The sequence below is a fragment of the Hyperolius riggenbachi genome, chromosome 2 (assembly GCF_040937935.1).
Source record: "Hyperolius riggenbachi isolate aHypRig1 chromosome 2, aHypRig1.pri, whole genome shotgun sequence".
Classification (NCBI taxonomy): Eukaryota; Metazoa; Chordata; class Amphibia; order Anura; family Hyperoliidae; genus Hyperolius; species Hyperolius riggenbachi.
In genome coordinates, this window is record NC_090647.1 from 207,933,097 (window position 1) to 207,948,821 (window position 15,725).

At 42.7% G+C, this 15,725-nt stretch overlaps 1 protein-coding gene across 4 annotated transcripts in view; it reads left to right on the plus strand.

Moving 5' to 3' along the window:
* The window catches only part of MYO16 (myosin XVI), a 490,337-nt gene that overhangs the window by 346,148 nt on the left and 128,464 nt on the right, over positions 1 to 15,725 (plus strand). The gene's annotated exons all lie outside the window — the stretch shown is intronic.

Below are 15,725 nucleotides of genomic sequence, written 5' to 3' on the forward strand. Positions count from 1 at the left end.
AGCTGCTGAAACTGATCATCGGAATTTTGTTTTCACCCTATTTTCCCAAGTTAAATGTTGTATATTGCAAAGTATTGAGAAGTTGCTGTAGCAACCATAAGACTACTAATTACTTTTTTCCCAGTTGATATGGTAATTCTGATGGGTTCTGTGGGCCATTTTATACTGTTTGTGCATTCTCTTGTCACTTCTTTTTAAACAGAGAGCTAAATGATTTGAAATTCCAAGACTTTTCCTAAAAGTAAACTTGTCACATGACATGCATGCATATTCAGACTCAAACTAAAACGTAACTGTGTGTTAAAATTACCACGAGTTTTAAAAATATACTGTAAGTTATGTGAACTCAGAGTGAGAGAGACAAATTACTTGAGAGTCTTCATCATTTAAACCACTCATTACATTAAAACCCCTTTAACCCACCCCCTTGCCCCATCCCCACCCCCAAAATTCACAACAGGGCTAGAGGTAAGCCAGTCAATTCCAATCTCGCTGCTCCTGCTGCCTTTTTCCATAATGCAATGTGAGTGCGGCCTTCTACCTTCTCCAGCACTTGTCCTATGCTGGGTGCTAAGATTTTGATACATTTTAAATGATCTGTTGCTGCTTCTTCATAACACCTGAATAAGCATGTGATCAGTTTGATCAGGTGATAGATTTGTAAGGCTTTTACAGTATTTTCTGTAAAAAAAAAAAACATAATGTTTTAGTACATATCAGAACCCTACCAGCATATCAGAACCCTACCAGCATCTGAGAACCCTACAATTCCATCACCTGATCATACTACCTCATGCTTCCCCATTCATTCCTGTACACACAGGCAATAATTCTCACAGCTATTCAGAAAGTCTAAGAATTTCTGTGATTATTAAGTTAAGTGTTTTCAATTATATTTTTTGGGCACACTGACAAAAATAAAAGGATTTGATGTCTATCAAGATTTTAAAGTTGGGTCATTATTTTTTATTTTTTTTTTGCCAAAAACAACTTTTACGTTTATTTGGAGTTTCCTTAACAATGAAAGAAATGATTCCAAGTAAATGCCTGCCTTCAGGGGGATTTGTTGGTTTTCAGTCTCTTGAAAGCACTGTGCTAATGAATATTTCTTAGGTTCTTGTGACAATCACAAGGTGCATTCCAGAGCGGTGTTGTTCAACCTTGTCTTTGCCTTTGAGTCACAGTTACTTAAGCAATTTTTATGCTTCTTGGAAAGCATTTGATACATTATACTGCAGCCTACATCTTCATTCTATGTGGCATACTTTCATTGTAAATCAATGCTATGAGCCTAATGCTGGAGCTAATCAAATATGATATTGCAGGATATTTGTGGCCAAGTTTAGAAGTAAAATATATATTTAAGCAGGATCACAGTACTGTAGTTTTAGTAAATGTGATACGTGTTTCAGATCATTTCTCACCTGAGCGAGTGCATTGTTGGTTTTGATTAATATGTTCAGTGTAACCTCTTGTAGCTCCTAAAGCACCCATTATTAGAAAATTTTCCAACCAATGTGCTGCATAAACTCCACTAGCATCAAGTACATGACTGGGAATGGCGATGTTTAGGAGAACTCATGGAGAAGCATGACATCACTCAGTTTGATCAGATAATAGCTTTGTAAGGTTCTGATTTTCTGTGATGAATTTCTGGTTTTACACTTGATCATAAGCAGCAAATCAGAACCACACAAATCTGTCAGCCAGGGACATGGATAGGATCCTAAGAGATCCGGCGCACTTTTAGGCACCCCCAGCCAAAAAAATGGGTGTGGCCACACACCAGAATGTGGGTGTTTTTATGGGCAGAGAAAAACTTACTCAAACTTCACAGCGGTCTAAGTAGGCCTGCCAGCAAGATGTTGGATGAAGCCCCCCTCACCCATGCTGACTGGTCTGGCTTTCTGCTGGGAGGGCTGGCCTGCCACAAGGTTGTCTGGCAGCCCCCCATAGCTTTCCCTGACCTGTCATGAAGGCATCACAGCACCCAACATGCCCCTATAAAGGCATCACCCAGCATGGCACCACAGCACCCACCATGCCCTCCCCCTTCCCCAATTGATGCACTAAAGCTCCCAGCCTCCCTGACTCTGCTGAGGGACAACGGGGGCACCCAAGAATAGATCCGTGGCATGTGTCACTGATCTTTGGGGCTAGCAACGCCCCTGCTATCAGCTGATCAAACTGATCACATGCTTCTGCATGAATTCTAAGCATTGCCATCCCTATACATACTGTAACTATTATTTTTGTGGTTGTTTTTTATTTATATTATATTTATATTGTGTGAACATTTGCCATGCCAAATTATATAGTAATTTAAATTAGAAGTAGATTAAAAGATATGGATGATTAATTATAATGTTGAAAAAATTACTAAAACAGAAGAGTAGAGCTAGCTTAGAAGGTCCATGTAGACTGATAGATAAGTTCAACCAATCCGTATCCTAACAAAAGTATCAGGTTCAAAGAAGTCCATATTACTTGGTATTTAAAAAAAAAAGGACACAATAATTTTATAATGAGGTTTATCTCCTACAAATAAAAACAATTAAAAACACACAATCATTCATTTAAAAAAAAAAAAAAAGGTAATACATACATTGATACAGCTCACACTACCTAAATATTAAAGTAAATAAAAATATGATGTGGCGATATGAAATTGCAAAAATATGATGTGGCAATAAGAAATACAAAAAGTGTATCACAGAAATATATGCAATACATATAAATCAATAAAGTGCAATTGACTGCAACAACATGTAGAAAAAAATGTTGTTACTGCAGCATCAGTGGCATAACTTGAAAACTGTAATGACAAAACCACTGGGTAGATATTGCTCTAGTTCCAGGGAAAAAAATAAATCTGTAAATCTCTCATCCTGCTGTCTACAGGTTGCGGGTCTTCGACCTCTCTCAGAGCGGTAGCCACGGTGCCCCCTGGGTGGGCGGCCTATTCTGTAAACATGACTTGAGCACAAATGGCCTAATGAAGGCATGTGATATGAAAGCTAGTTCACACTGAAGACATAACCATGATTGCCTTCGCACACGCTAATAGGCAGCCAAAATCTTGCATTTTACCGCGATTTGCACTTGTAACTCTTTTCCCATGCAAGCTGATATTGTCAAAATAGGTGACTCGCCCAACATAGGACTCTACCACCTTTCAATATCAGCTTACAAGGTTCCTTGATAGTGCACTACATGAGCATAAATCCTTCTTTCAGTCTATGTCAAGAGACTCAATCCCCCTTGGTTCCCAGTTTTCCTACTGCTCTATTAAACTGACAATCCTTCCTGCTGTGGATTTAAAGATGCTTTTACTGAGGCTCACTTTTTACTATTGTGTATAATACAATAGAGTGGATGGGTGATATGGAGTTATCATTCAGAATAACAACAACAATACTGATGTTTACAATGATTATGACAAAAATGGAAGATGAGGATTTAGCATGGGATGTGAAGAGCATTTTTATATTGGGAGATGTAAAATATATCTAAAGTGTTTTATGTGTTCCATGGATTTTCCCTTTTAACTCTGTTGGCAATTATTAGAGGGTACTAATCTGTCCCTATAATCATTCCAAACCTCTTGGAGTTGTGGATATCTGGAAGCCTTTCTATTAACTCAGGTTTCCAGATCCTATTGTAGGTCATCTCCCATGATCACCACAGGTGTGACTCCATGGTGGGGATAAACGCCTTGCCTTTGGACATAGACAAGTGACTTTGCAGGGAAGGAAGGACAGTGATACTTTATGTTGGGCCCTTGCTCCTAGAACAACATTAAAATGCATTGATATAATCAGTTAATTAGATGTCTGTGACAAGACATTTCATATCGGGAAGGCGACAGGCGGCACCATTTTATTTGAGGTCTTCTATTGACCATTTTATGCGCGCTACTTTTTCGGGGTTCCCAGTGCACGGGCCCCGTATGTGAGTTTTCCTTTATCCTTGTTTTTAATTGTTTTACTTGTTATGTAATAAAGACGGTTTACACTTAGATGTGCCGTACATCTCTTTCATGTCACTATCCTACTGGACTCCCCTTTGGTGAGTCTCTGCGATCTCAGGATATCTACTATATTCCGGAGGAATCTGTAGTGTGCAACATCGCTGGTGAAACGACACCATTTGAAAGTTCTGCGGACCACCTATCAAACTCGTTTACAACCTTATAATGTGGGTTATTGGAATCTGGTAAGCCTTGCTTCTTTACCCTTTTGTTCGAAGATCCTATATACCAAAAAATGATGAAAGCTGTATTACTATAGACCTGCGCTGACTTTATATATTCATTGCTTGTGTGGACTTTTGGACATTGTCCTTCTCGGCTGCGGTCGCCTTCTGCCTTGGCGCTGACACTTGTTTTTTTATTTAAGACATTTTATATTACCTTCGGTATGGTGTGGTGCACCGGAAGTGCTCAATGTGATCCGCTTCCAAAACGACCTTATCTGTGTCAATGTATAGTGGACCAGAATTCATGTAAGTCTATGGTGATGCAGGGATTTAAAAAATGTTGGCGGCGGCGTGCGGTGACGTTGCGACACTCATACATAGAAACATATTTTTACAATACGTTTCCGTGCACTTCCATATACCCTAAAGAGGAAGTGACCGCAAGCATGCGTCACTTCCTGCTTGGATGGATGCCAGATGGGGAATACCACATAGTAACGCGTTATTCCCCAAAGACCTGTTTTTGTCAGTGCGGCGAGCGCACCGCAACGCTAACATCAATCTGCAGTGTCAAGCCAGCCTGAAGGATTTGATCATGCAAATGGACTTCTAATCTGTAGCTGTGTTTTGAAATTGTCAATTCTATAATTACATTTTATAATTGCAAATGTTCAGTATAAAATTACTAGACAATTTCTGTGCTAACACTGTACATTGACAGTCAAAACCATTTATTAGACCATGCAGAAATACAGCACACGTGTCCTATCTTAGTCAACCTTAGTGACCCAGCATTCTTTCCGGACTTATTGAATTATCAATTCTTGACCTTGTTCCAACTCTCATTTAGAGGGTTTTTCCCTGTGAGTAATTTCTTACAGTCACACTTTTTAATATGTTTCAGCCTCAGATAATCTTTACAATCTACTTGAATTCCTACTCTAACAAGTCCAACATCTTCTGAGATATATTTAATGTTATCAGTGTGGCACTCTCCATCCAGTGCTAAAAGATGTCTTCAACGGGATTTAAAGCATTTTTAATCACATTGTTGAGATGAAGCTGTTGTTGTAGATATGTTTTCCCAATACATTATTTCTGAGGCTATTTCTATTCCTTTTTCAATTATTTTTATGGTATATTTAGCTTAAAGCGGACATACCTCAAGATGCCAGGAATAACAGTTTGGCAAATAACCACATACGACAACCACAAAACCGTTATGTACTAATGCCTAGTGATGATAGAATCTGTAGATGTTAGCTGCGGCTTAAAAAAAAAGAATTGTTATGCGTGTGATTAAGCATTCGCTTAGTACTGGGTGAAAAATAAACCTGTGGCTGGTTTATTGCAATTTATCTGTTGGGTTATTTTTTTAAAGTGAAGTGTAGGGAAGTTAAGTGAAATCAGTCATGATCACTGTAGGCTTACATGATTATTCAGGGATTTTTTTTTGTTACTATTTTCTAATTCCTCTACACGTAATTGGATGTTTGAAGTCAGCACTGAATTATTTCATTATTTGTACTGCACATATGTCACTAATAATTTAGCCTTAATAGCCAGTCTTCAGATCAGAGGCTTTCGGGTAAGGCTCAGTGCATGTTCTCAATGGAGTGTATTCTGTTGTTCTGTGGCAGTCATTGCCAGACTGGTTTCAGGTGAAATATGAATAAAATCAATAGACTGACCACTGTAAAACAGTTTTTATTACTCTTAGCCCCTCCCATACCTATTGTAATGAATTTCCTTCAGCAGCATTCCCGCTGTTACCCAGGTAGCTGGTCTGAGCAGGCGGCTTCCCCTTCTGTTTGCTACGACATCCTCAAAAGCCGTGCATGCATGCACATGTGCACGGCCTGGCATCCAATTAGATGGGCGCAATGGATTTAGGGTGGCTGGGTCAGCCAATAGCTGCCTTCCTCTTTGAGCAGCTAGAGGCTGCTGAGAATTGTAGTTTCACATTGATTGGTCCGTTGTGCTATAACGGTCTGCCTTGGCCATTGTTCTTTGCCCATAATAGTTATTAGTAGTGTGATGTACTGCTGGGTGTGTTCTGGATTGCCTTTTTGTTAAGACCCTTGCTTGACCTCTGACCTACATTTGAATTGCTGCTTGTACGTAGAGATGGGCCGAACGGTTCGCCGGCGAACGGTTCCAGGCAAACTTTGGTGGTTCGCGTTCGCCGCGACCAGGCAAACTTTTGCTGAAGTTCGATTCACCCCATAATGCACTATGAGGGTCAACTTTGACCCTCTGCATCACAGTCATCAGGCACATTGTAGCCATTCAGGCTACACTAAGCCCTGGAGCCCCACCCCCACCCCTTTTTATAAGGCAGGCTCGCTGGCCATGACACTCACTCGTGTGCCTGCTGCAAATAGACAGACTAGTGAGAGCTGAGCAGATTTTTTCTACTAGGGAAAGATTCGTTAGGCTCTTGGCTTGCTCCTGGCTGATTGTTATTGCTAAAATAGCACCCCTCAACAGCTCTTTTGAGAGCTAATGTTTTTGTATTTATTTATTTTTGTGTGTGTTGCTCACTGACACTGACATTATACAGCCCTATCTGTTGCAGCTGGACCTTGGTAATTGTTATTACTGTGCCAGCCAGGCCCCGCCTAACTATCTATACTGGGACACCTACCTATGCCTACCTAACTACTGGGGCACCTACTTACCTATACGGGGACACCTACCTACCTATACTAGGGGGCCTACCTACCTATACTGGGACTCCTACCTAAGCCTAACTAACTACTGAGGCACCTACCTATGCCTACCTACCTATACTGGGACTCCTACCTATGCCTACCTACCTACACTGGGTCTCCTACCTATGCCTAGCTAACTACTGAGACACCTACCTACCTATACTGGGTCTTCTACCTATGCCTAGCTAACTACTGGGACACCTATCTATGCCTACCTACCTATACTGGGTCTCCTACCTATGCCTAGCTAACTACTGGGACACCTATCTATGCCTACCTACCTATACTGGGTCTCCTACCTATGCCTAGCTAACTACTGAGGCACCTACCTATGCATACCTACCTATACTGGGACTCCTATCTATGCCTACCCACCTATACTGGGTCTCCTACCTATGCCTAGCTAACTACTGGAACACCTACCTATGCCTACCTACCTATACTGGGTCTCCTACCTATGCCTGGCTAACTACTGAGGCACCTACCTATGCCTTCCCATCTATACTGAGACTCCTAGCTATGCCTACCTACCTATACTGGGACTCCTACCTATGCCTAGCTAACTACTAGGACACCTACCTATGCCTACATACCTATACTGAGTCTCCTACCTATGCCTAGCTAACTACTGGGACACCTACCTATGCCTACCTACCTATACTGGGTCTCCTACATATGCCTACCTACCTTTACTGGGACTCCTACCTATGACTACCTACATACAAGACGATAATAAGATCGTTGCTTCATTGTGGACAGACCAAATTTGATCAGCTGGACAGTCACTGTTGTTCTATCATTGAGCTACCACAGCCCGGCGACCATATGGGCTTGAAAAACGCCACGGCCTACACTCTCGCCACGGTGCGCACCAGTCCAGCACGGCCGTCACTACACAAACAGCTGGTAACTTGCGGTGCGTTACACAGTGAGTTTGGTGTGTCAGTGTGAAGCAGAACTCTAATTACACTCCCTGATTGATGTATACACATGTTTTAAAGCACTTTAGGCCTACAATTTAGCATTCAATGTGATTTCTGCCCTTAAAACGCTGCTTTGCGTCACATCCAGATTTTTCCCCGGGACTTTGGGCATGTATCCCTCTCTGCCATGCCCCCCTCCAGGTGTTAGACCCCTTGAAACATCTTTTCCATCACTTTTGTGGCCAGCATAATTTTTTCTATTTTTCAAAGTTCGCATCCCCATTGAAGTCTATTGCGGTTCGCGGAAACGGGGTTCGTGAACCTTAAATTGGAGGTTCGGCCCATCTCTACTTGTACGGACCTCTTGGATGTTTGATTATGTGTTTGTCTGAACCATGGTTTATTCTCCTGGCTGCCTGCTTCTCCATGTTTTGACGCCTGGCTTAGCGGCTTATTCTTTACTTCCAGTTTGCTTGACCCCTGAATTGACAGCCAACTGACCATAGTTTAGATTTAAGCATAGTTCCTAAACTCTATCTGTATTTGGTTTTCTGGTCATTTTTTGGCTTCCCCAGCCTCAGATCTTAATTCTTGCATGCTAAGTCCTGGAGGCAACTGAATTTGGGTAGACGTGTCTAATCTCCCAGGCTTGGCTATAAGTGAAGAATGTCATGGAGATTGGGATACAAGGTCTAAAGGGAAGCTGGTGCTTGCCAGATAGCTAAAGACATAAACGCTCATCCATGTTTTCAGGTTTATCTGTCAGCTAGCAGGAGGGTATAAGTGTGAAGAGATCATACCTGCGCATTTATCCACTCACTGATTTCTGCGGGTGGTGTCAGCTGACATTGTGTTCCTCCCTGCTGAGGAAATGAAATGATGTACATAACTGCCACATTCTACAGACAGCGATAGGAAGACCTTCTGACATGCTCTGAATATAAAGTGTTGAGCAGAATAAGATTTCATTCATAAATGATTAATTCCCTCCACATATGACTGTCTTTAATTTTGCGCACCTTATTTTCATTATATTTAGGTATTTTCTTCATTTTTTTTCTAATAAAAAGCCAACCACATATTAGCATCTTCCACAGGGACTGATCATTAACAAACACATTCTTCTGAGGAAAATTAAATTAGTTCTTCTCAAAGCTGCTGTAAAACAAATCTCATTTACATTTAATCTTTTTAGCAAATCTCAGTAAGATCTTGTTCACATTATTGCATGTAAAATATGTTTGTTTTAACATGAGTGTCTAAGCAGGCTTTTGTAAATTGTACAGTTCACGCGGCTCAAGTGAAGTGGGATATAGACAGACACAGAATTGTCACGAATAGACTACATTGAGGAATGTACATTTTGTAATGGTCTGACATGCAAACTTTTGTAGGAAAATTTCATGCCTACCAATCACTGCTCAATAGGGATGGTGGGAAATGCGCATATCCGATTCCGTGGAAATTCCGATTCCTGCCAATGCCCATTTACGATTTTCTGTTTTTCTGATTTTCCAATTACCGAAGAGTATTTTATTTATTTTTTTTTCCATCAGAGAATGCAAAAAATGACAAAACAAAAAATTGGAAAATCTGAAATCAGAAAAATCAAAAATTCTTGTGATTGGTCTAAAATTACTGCATTCCCTGATTGGTCCCATGCTTCCGAGTTCTGTGATTGCGCTAAAAATACAGAGTTGCAGTAAATCTCTGATCGGAAATGCCAATATTCGATTGGAAATGTGGACATTTCAATTCCGCAGAATCCAAATGAGCATCTCTACTGCTCAGAGCAAAAGCCCTTTATTTCACAGTTTTAGATATGAGACCAGAACATAACACTGCATACTGAGCCTGATATTCTGAGCTGAAGATTGTGATACTGAGACTTATGATGCCATAAATGCAATCTCTGGAAGGAAAACACTCTCATCCAGCTTGGCCTGTGACGCCTGAGACTCTGCACATTATGAGCTGCAATCAACTTCATTGAAAAGAACAGTGAATAGTATGCTTGGCTATAGCTTGCATCACTGATTTTAAAAAATAAGGAGTGGTGATGGAGCAGTACAGGGCCTAGCAATGCTTATTTTTACCTACTTACATGCACACATGCGTAGTGTGTAAAGAGTGTTTCTATGGGGAAAAAATGATAAAAATAAAACATTGTAGATTCCCTTTCCAGAATTATAATAATAAAGTTCAAAACCATAAAATATTGTCATATATTCAATCAGGGAAATTGGGTGTCAAGAAGGAAGGAGTTAGTTAGCATGTTGCTGTACCTCCTTAGCCATAGCCAACTCACATGACCTCCAACACTAAGGGTATCTTGCAAGGGGCAGAAGGAACTCCTCTACCTCCCTTTATGTATCCTTGTCCCAATGCAGAAGGACCTGGGAGATTATTAAGCTTCTTGTGTGCCCTCCTAAGAAGCCAGATAATTAGTTATAGGATTCATTGTTGACCCATTTACCTATCCACACAAAAGGTTAAAAGTGAAGAAAAAAAGTCAATGTGGAAAAAAAAAAATTCATGACATATTTTAAATTCCCACGTATGATTTCCATAGATGAATGGACCAGTGGGAAACCCAGTAACATATTCAAAGAATAGCTGCTTCAGTGTACCTACGGCTGAGTAATGGTAAAGATGGCTCGAACCTCCAATTTTAGGTTTGCGAACCTCGAACGCGAACTTCCGCAAAAGTTTGCGTTCGCACGAACTTCGTGAACCGCAATAGACTTCAATGGGCAAGCAAACTTTCAAAACTTCACACATTAATTCTGGCCACAAAAGTGATGGAAAAGATGTTTCAAGGGGTCTAACACCTGGAGGGGGGCATGGCGGAGTGGGATAAACGCCAAAAGTCCAGGGGAGAATTACGGATTTGACGCACAGCAGGGTTTTAAGGGCAGAAATCACATTGCATGTTAAAGTGCTTTAAAACATTTTGCGTGTGTATACATCAATCAAATAGTGTAATTAGCATACTGCTTCGCACTGACAGACCAAACTCACTGTGTAACGCACCGTAAACAGCTGTTTGTGTAGTGATAGCCATGCTGGACTGGTGCGCATTATGGCGAGAGTGCAGGCGATGGTGGTTTTCAAGCCCATATGGTCGCCGGGCTGAGATAGCTCAATGACAGAACAACAGTGACTGTCCAGCTGATCGAATTTGGTCTGTCCACAATGAAGCAACGACCTTATTATCTTGGGTCAGGTGTGCCCCTTAACAAACACATATAGCTGGTCATTGCTTCAATGTGATACGCAAGCCCCTTCACCGCGGCAAGGTAACAATCACAAAGGGGAATTGACACATGTACATGCCTTTTGTATTGTTGTTGCAGCCGCAGTGCAGCCAGAAAAATTAGGCAGGCATGTACACGCACCAGAAAAAATTATTATTGGTTTTGTTAGGAGCCGCTGCTTGCAGCCGCCTTAAAAATTCAGGAATCTGCCTAGAGTACTGGACCCAGTTAGTGGTGGCGGAGAAGGCAGTCAAGCGGCCTGCAGGCAGAGATGCTGTGTGGGCACCGACTTAGTTTTGGGGCATGCAGTCACACGGCGTGCAGGCAGAGATGCTGTGTGTGGGGACTGACTTAGTCTTCGGGCAGGCCTGACCGTGCTTGGCTGACCAGGCATCCATGGTCAGATGGACCCTTGACCCAACGCTGTGTACCAGAGATGACACCACTTGCCTTTCAGCATAACGGGAACAGTTTGGGTATCGCCTTTTTTGAGAAATAATTGCAGCCTGGTATCTTCCACTGCAGTGTGTGGCTTTGCTTTCGTGTGCTGCTTTTCCTCAGGTGGTCATCTCATTGCCGTTTGTGCTTTTTCATCATGTGCCTTCATAAGGTAGTTGTCCCTACATGGGTCTTGGTCTTTCCACGGCTCAATTTTCGGTGGCAGAGAGTACAGATGGCATCACTCTCACCTGAGGCAGACACACAAAAAAATGTCCACTCCGCTGAGCCCTGGGATGATGGCACTTTGGTGGCTGCCGACTGAGTGTTAAGTGGGGTGCCAGAATCAGAGCAGGAGGAGGAAGATATGTCACGGTTCCGTGTGGAAGCTGAGGAAGATGAGGTGTTCTGTCTTAAATAGTCAAATATGTCCTGACAATCATGGGAGTTGATGGCACATGCCTTCTGAACACTGTACTTTGGTAGCGGGCCGCACAAAATCACGACAGCATGGCCTCGAAAAGACCTGCTGGGTGGCCTGCCTCGGGCTCTGCCTCTGCCTGTTTTGTCCATATTAGGGGGGGATGGAGTGAAAGGTATGCACTGACTTGACTAATACAATGTGCAGTCACACAGGTGCAGTGAAAGGTATGCAGTGACTGCTGGTATAACAATGTGCAGTCACACAGGTGCAGTGAAAATGGATGCACTGACTGCTGGTATTTAAAACAGCGTGCGGTCAGTCACACAGGTGCAGTGAAAGGTACGCAGTGACTGGTATTACAATACAATGTGCAGCTGCCACACAGGTGCACTTCAAAGGTATGAACGGACTGGTATATAAAACAGCGCGCGGTCGGTCATACAGGTGCAGTGAAAGGTATGCACGGACTGCTATTACATTACAATGTGCAGCTGTCACAAACACAGGTGCAGTGAACAGGTATGCAGTGACTGGTATATAAAACTGTGTGCTGTCACACAGGTGCAGTGAAAGGTATGCACGGACTGGTATTACAATACAATGTGCAGCTGTCACACAGGTACAGTGAACAGGTATGCAGTGACTGGTATATAAAACTGCATGCTGTTACACAGGTGCAGTAAAAGGTATGCACGGCACGGACTGGTATTACAAATGTGCAGCTGTCACACATACAGGTGCAGTGAAAAGGTAGGCACTGACTGTGCTGGGCCTGGCACAGTATAGCAATTAGCAAGGGCCAGCTGCGACAGACAGGGCTATATATACAAGTGTCAGTGGGCCACAAAAAAAAAACACATCACAAGAACAATAGCTCTCAAAAGAGCTGTTATGGGGTGCTTTTTAGCAATAAGTATCAGCAAGGAGCAAGTTAACAAGTCTAACAAGAGCCTAACTAAGCTTTCCCTAATCTCTGCAGCAACTTCTCTCCCTTCTCTCACTAACACAGCAGCAGACTGAGTGAGAAAATGGCCGACGCTGCTGCTTTTTATAAAGGGGCTCCAGGAGGGAGTACAGACTGATTGGCTGCCATGTGTCTGCTGACTGTAATGTAGAGGGTCAGAATTTAGCCCAATGATGTAGTATAGGGGGCGGGTCGAACTCGCATAAAGTTCACGTTCGATCGCGAATGCGAACCCGCGATGTTAGCATGAATAAGTTCGCATGCGAACCATCAGGCCATCTCTACGTAATAGTTAGCACCCTTTTAACTCTAGAATGACAGGGAGATTAGGCCACAGCTATAAACTATAGTAAGCATTAGATTGTAAGCTTATTTGTATATGTGTTCAGGCCTCTAAGTAGATAAGTAAAAAAAATATCAATACTTGCAGTATATACTGTACTAATTTGCTGAATTATGCACCTCAGAGGAAATTATTGCTTTATCACTTTCTGTTCATCCTGCAATTGCCATATACATTTGCCCATCAAGGGACTCTGATTTGGCACCAACATCGTTCCAACTTACCCAGCATCGTTGGGAAACCATTTTATATTCTCCCCTCCATTAGTATGAGTTGAATTACAGGCTGCACTGGCACACAATTTCTCAAAATGTTTCAAAATCTTCATCTCATGCCTTTAGCATCCGTGCTTGTCCTATTTAATGTCTTTAGAAGAGGAACACAGCTTTATTTTTTTGTGAGTAATTGTCTAATTGTCTAGACATCATGATTGTAAGCGTCAGCTTTTTTGCATCTTTATCATCACAGCTAATTTATATTTTGTAAATGGTGTTGAAGATGTAGAGTTCATTGCTCCCTAAAAATGGTTAGAAGTCAAGTGTTTACATTTGGTCGTATTCTCTTATGTGTACCTGCCGATTGATTTGAAATAGATGTAGAGTGAGCAACGGTTATTGTGTGGATCTACCTCATTTTGCTTGATGTACAGTATATGTGTGTTCCCATCATTTTAATGATTGAAAAACTAAGTTTGTGTGAAATACATCATAAGACCAGTAGTTACCAGTTCAAAGAAGGGAATTGTAATGATCCGCTCAGCTGCCTGCGCAGGCAGGCAGCTTTTTGACCACTGTTCAGGTCTGCATTCTGCAGGTCTCTGGAAGAGAGACCCTTTGTCAGTTTTGCAGCTTGCTGCTGCTGAGGAATTTGCATACGTTGGTCATGCAAATTTCCTAGCCACATCCTCTGGAGGTTTGTACTATAAATACCATGTGATATCACAGACCTTCGCTGGTCATAAGGGTTTGTCCTGTGAAACACTCCTGGAGTGTCAGCCTTGCTCATTGTTTAAAGATTAGCTTAGAGTAATTCCTGGGAATGCACTAGGCAGGTTCCCTAGTGCAGTTAGGATTGCATATCTGTTTGTTTGTCTGTTGCGGTTGTCCTGTCCCAGCGGTGGTCGACAGGAAATCGTTCTGTGTGTCTGGGTGCTAACCGGAACAGCGGTTGTTACTGGTAGCCCCTTCTGATCTGTCTTGCCTGGATCGCACTCGCCTTGCGCTAGTGCTGTGGATCCTTCTGGTCTGCAACTCTCTTGCTGTCCTTGGATCGCACTTTCTCTGGCGGAAAGAGCAGTGGATCCAGCTCGCTCTGTTTCTATACTTAGATCGCACTCGCTCTGGTGGAAAGAGCAGTGTCTCTCACTTACTCCCGTTTTCGTGTATCTGTCTTGTGTGCTATGAACGCTTGCTGGAGGCTCGGTGAGGTAACCGTTAAGCAAGCGCTCGCGTCCTCTGCTTCGTGTTTGTCTGTCGGTGGTTAGTTAGGCGTGCTTGTCTCTGTTGTGCTTATCACGCGAAGACCGTGCAGAAAACGCGTTCGCTGTTGCGAATGAGTGCGGTGTTCGCGTTTAGTTAGCGTTTTTTATTTTCCTTATCTTCTCATTGTATGATTTGCTGTGCCTTTGCTACTCTCGTGCTCTGCCTTGCTGTAGCCTTGTGTCACCTCTGGCAATCGCCTCTCTCGCGATTGCGTTCCTACTTCATATCTGCTGTTATGTGTGCACCGTCGCGGGTTGGCGACTAGATTGGGGCACATACATACATTCTATCCCTGTGCTCATTCTCCTTCGCAATCGCTTCTCTTGCGATTGCGTTCTCACTTGGTTTCCTCTGTTGTGTGTCCGCCGTCGCAGGTTGGCGGCTAGATTGGTGGACATACATACATTCCTCATCTGTGCTTATTCGGTCTTGTGTCGCTGTTAGCAACCGCCATCTCTGGCGAGTGCCTTCTCACCTTATCTTCCTGGTTGTGTGTTCATCGTCGCAGGGTGGCGACTAGATTGGTGGACACACATACCCTCTGTCGTTTTGATCTCTCTTTCAGGGCTATCTTGCCCTGCGTTTCTTCCCTTCGTACAATTCCTGTCTGGTGTCTGTGGCAGGGCAGAGGAGCTGTTCCTCTGCACTCCACAGCTCCACCTGTCGACAGGAATTTCCCTCCACAGGTGCATTGCACCTTTTGCTGGGTTCCCTCAAATGATACGCTTGTGGAGGATTTCCGCAGTGTCAGCGCACGCCCTGTGCGCTGATCACGGAGAGAATTCCCCAATCGTTACAGGAATCTTGTTGAGGTAGACTGGCAAAAACACTGGAGATTTTTTTTTTTTATTGAAAACGAATACCTCCCATTTCCAGCACTTTAGTGTGTTTTTATTACTGTTGGTGTTACAGGTTGCGTTGTGCATGTATTTTTTAGCCCAAAGGTTTAATATTGGCATGTATTTATTTTGGCCACATCCCTTT